The following is a 4,625-nucleotide window of genomic DNA, read 5'->3' on the forward strand; positions in this document are numbered from 1 at the left end:
TGTGTGTGTGTGTGTGGTGTGTGTCTGTGGTGTTTGGTGTGTTTGTGTGTGTGTCTGTGTGACTGTGTGTGTGTGTGGTGTGTGTGTCTGTGGTGTTTGGTGTGTTTGTGTGTGTATCTGTGTGACTGTGTGTGTGTTCCATCATACACACGTGGAAGTCAGAGGACGATGGGTAGGAGTTAGTATGTGAGTCCCAGGAGTTGAACTCAGATTTTCAGGCTTAGTGGCAAGTGTCTTTCCTCACTGAGCCATCTCAGAGAAACCCTCTTCTTAGCACTTTGACGAGCTATGAACCTCTTCATTAACTACTTCCTACCGCCTCTCTGAGATCAAGGCAGCACTAATATGAATACTTAGAAGGCGGTTTGACCCCATGCCTGTTAAGCAAAACAATGGTAGCGAGTTCCCCTCTAGTCCTATCGCCTCCCAGCTATTGGTTTTTAACCAGGTTTATCGTACCGTGCATGAATTCTTTCTATTGATAGGCCTCACATTGAATCAGAAAGTGGTAGGTTACCCCCATAAGCACTCAGCTGTGCCACTGTTGCTTCAGTGGGCACACCTTGCCTGGGAGGTTGGTATTGTAATGCATAGCATTCCCCACAAGGCAAGATTAGTAGCTGACTTTTCCCAGAAGCCTCCATGGCACCTTCTGGAACTGTGAAAGCTAGTCAGCAAGAAGGAAGCTTTCGTCTCAGTAAACTGCAATCCACACACGGTGTTTATGTCCATAAGGTTTTATCATCTAGTGCTAGTGGACAACCAAAGGTAGTCCTTGCCCTAATTGTTAAAATCTTACTTTGAGACAGGGTCTAAGCAGCATGGGCTGACAGTGAACTCACTCTAAAGCCCAGACAGGTTTTGTACCTGCAAACTTCTTACACCAGCTTCTTATGTAGCTAGGATTAGAGGTGTGCACCTGTGACGATTAAAGGAATTAGAATGTGCTCAGAATGGGACAGGGCACAGAGTGTGATCTCAGTAAATGATGCCATCTTGGCTCTCCTGGAACCAAGAGACATGGTGACAGCACCGTGTTTGCTACTCCTGACTTGCTACAGAAGTGTGAGAGAATGAGTAATTCTTCAGGGAGCTGGGAAAAGCAAAGCCCTCATAGGAGCGGGTTCCTTCTTTCCACCTTCCTTAAAAACAAATGAATAGAGAGTTTGGTGGCCCTCACACTAGGATGGACCACCCCAGGAGCCTTTGACAAGCCCATAGAGGTCCACCCACATGCGTAGGTCCACACCTGCATGCACATTCATATGGACACACAGACACACACAGACAAGACGCCTGACTCTGGCAGCTCAGCATAGCATCCAGCAGCACGTGTAGCCGCATCTGACCTAGAGCACAACGCCTCTACTCGCGATTCTTGGTCTGTAAACCCACTATATACATCTTATACACTTGGAGTCGAAAGTAGAGCCTTGGAGGAGGAGAAGCAATGGTGTCAACAAGTGTCCTTACAGCACTCACTGACGTTTCTCATTTTCTCTTCTTCCCCTGCTAACAGAATTCAAAGTTCTGGAGCAGTTACCTCCCAGGCAGGGTTGGAGTCTGAACAAGACCTTTTACAACAATAATAATGATACCATCACTAATAAAAAAAAAAAAGAAAAGAAATAACTTGCCAAACACTCAAAAATGCTTGTTACTGCTCATAGGATTTCTGCATGCAAATTCCTTTTATCTCTTTAAAAAATCTCATGAAGTAAGCACTGTAGCCATCAGCCCCTTTTACGGATGGGAAAACTGAGTCACAGACAAGCTTTAACTCGCTCTAAGGCTAGTGAGAGACAGCCCATCTGGTTCCCCTGGATATTTTTCTTAGATACTGAGGAATTTATAGCCCCTCCAACACCATTCTACATGTGTAATTCAAAATAAAGCCAGGTCTGAACCGTAAAAGACTGTGAGCAAGGGTGCCAGCACTCTGCGCGTTTCCCCTATGCCCACTTAAGGCTTTTAAAGCAGGATGCAAACTTTCTAGACTGCATTTTCTCTAATGTCTCCTTGCTCAAGAGATTTCATAAGCGTGTGCTGCTTAATTTAGCAGATAATCCAAACACCGCCTGTTTCACCCTCTGGTCAAGATGACTTGTGCCCGAAAGTTCAAGGTTAGCTGAGCCTGTCTTGGGTTGCTGTTCCTTGATAGGGATGGAAGGTATATTCCTCTGTCAGAATGAGAGCGACTTTGGCCACTCTGCAAATGGCAGAAGAACGGCTACAAAGTGTGAACCTGTGAGCCCCTTTGCAGCTACAGAGAATAACCTAGTGTCAATCAAAGTCCATGGGAAATAACCAGGCCACCCGATGACTCTCTCTGTCTCTCTCTCTCTGTCTCTCTGTTTCTCTCTCACTGTCTCTCTCTCTCTCTGTCTATTTCTCTCTGTCTGTCTGACTTTCTTATCAGTTTATAGGACTGATACCAGTAATGTCATGTTCCCAGGGTTCTTTCAGTACTGACAAACAGTTGAGGCCAAGACTCAGTCCTTAGATCTCCAAAGCCTTAAAGCTAGTAACTTGTGAGCCTTGCATTCCCCCTGTTTAGACAGTGTGCTCTCTCCTCACAGGGGCAGCCATAGGTTAAAGGCGGGCAGAACCTGGAAGGTTTGATGGACAGGAGAATAGGGAGAAAGGGAGACAGGATGTGTTTACCTAAGGGCTAGGAATAAGAGGCGCATATTACCTGGCCATCTGGGCCTTCCAAGAATCAACATGCCTGACCGTGAGCAAGCCTGACTTGCTCCTGGGAGAAGAAAGAGCCGAAGCGCACATGGTGTTATTAATAGCCCGAGCTCCCTGGGACCCTTTTTCCCTGAACTGTTTCCATGTGAGGCTTCATTGGAGAGTTTAGTTTCTGGTTCTCATGAGTTATTTCTGCCCTCTGCCCTCAGTCCCTTTGTGGTAGGTCAGCTGGGTGGGGATGGGGGCTGTCTGATGGCATGCTTAGTGGTCATAGACTCAAAAAGGGCGGCGAGGGACGGCGGGGCCTTCCTCAGCCTCCATATTGTGCTCCGGAGAAAGACCTGTACCAAAAGCTGGGCCTGACTGCAACAAACCCTGTATCCAGGGAGACTCCAAGTAGGGATGTGGGGGAAATGCGAGGGGAGACAGCCTCCCACCAAGGGACTAATGGATTCCCTCTGCTCAGGCTATACACGCAGGCTTAGCTCTGTCTAGCTTCTTACCTCGCTCTTGCCTGGACCAAGGGGTGCAGTTCCGGAAGGCGATGCAATCGCACTGGCTGCACCCAACATCACCCCCACCCCTAAACAATCCGGTAGCATCCTCAGTTTCCTAACTGCAGTGATTTAAAGGAGAGCAGCTCTCCTCCCCAGGGGCAGTAGGCAGAGAACGCTTCACCGAATGTCTTCTTGCTGCGGGAGGAAAAGGAGTGTGGCCGGCTGCCGGACCTCAAGGGGAAGCGTTGGAACCCAATGTATCATTTGGGAGAAAAGTCAGCCTTAGATTTGGAAATGGGGGGCGGGTTAGGGTGACAGAGACACTAGGAGTTGGTGTGGTGAGCGCAGGTGAGAGGTTTGAGGAGCTAAGGAGAAAAGGGAAGTGAAAAAGTCGCTAAGGATGAGAGAAGAGGGAGAGAGACTGTCGCGAAGTTTGTATCTTGCACACCAGCGTAAAGCTAGCCCGGTGCCTAGAAAGTACTTCATAAAGGTCGTGGAAAGGAAGAAGGGTGGTCATCAGAGGACAAGGACAAGAGCCATAAAAATAGGGAAATAACTGTCACACACTCGATGCCACCACATCTGAATGTCCCCTCCCCCAAAGTCTGTCCGTGAAGGAGTCGATTCGTGTGTCGGAGATGTAAGCCCAGCTGCTCCGAGTGGGATGCCCACCGACACCCATAGTCCACGGCGACTGAAGGGAGAAGAAGCGCTCATCAGAGTTTAACCTCAGTACTTCACTGCAAAAGGAATGAGACCTCAAGAAGGAAAGAAGAAAATTGCCTAGGAGAGAGACAGGGAGTGGCATTCTAGAGAAGGTGTTTCAGCCTTACAGGACCTCCCACTTAGACCTGCATTTGAAATATTTATGTAGTGCCTGCCCACTAAGGGGGAAAGGCAGGTGACCGGCAGAGGGGCTGTGTGCACAAGGGTTTGGAAGGCTACAATGTGAAGCTGTGTACCACAGATCTTAGGGTTATGTTGGTAACAGAAGACTCTAACGCATCTCCCTAGCTCACCTCTGTCATAGAATGAGAGCTAGCATGGCGGCTTAGTGACGTCACTGAGGACCCAGTCTTTACATCTCCTTTCTCTAGCATCCTTGCACTAAGGCATTTGTCTTCTTTGTCATAAGTTGCTTGCTGTACCTCCAAATGCTGCATCAGAGCTCCAGGCAGAATGGAGAAAATGAACAAAGTTTTGCCCATTTATTCTGAAGGCAAACTTGCCCTTTGGGTTCAGTCTGCTTTGCAACAGGCAGGATGGTGTCTCCTGGCTCCTCACCTACAGGAGAATGAGCATTTGAGTCTTTTTCTTTTCGTTCTCTGTGGTAGAGGCAGGAAGGACATAGGTGAATGGAAAGTAGTACATATCAACTTCATTCTTATGGTTTGCTTACGACTCTTTATAGCGTGTTTGCAAGAGCTGCGAGTG

Source organism: Microtus ochrogaster, unplaced genomic scaffold (assembly GCF_000317375.1).
Source record: "Microtus ochrogaster isolate Prairie Vole_2 unplaced genomic scaffold, MicOch1.0 UNK26, whole genome shotgun sequence".
Taxonomy (NCBI): domain Eukaryota; kingdom Metazoa; phylum Chordata; class Mammalia; order Rodentia; family Cricetidae; genus Microtus; species Microtus ochrogaster.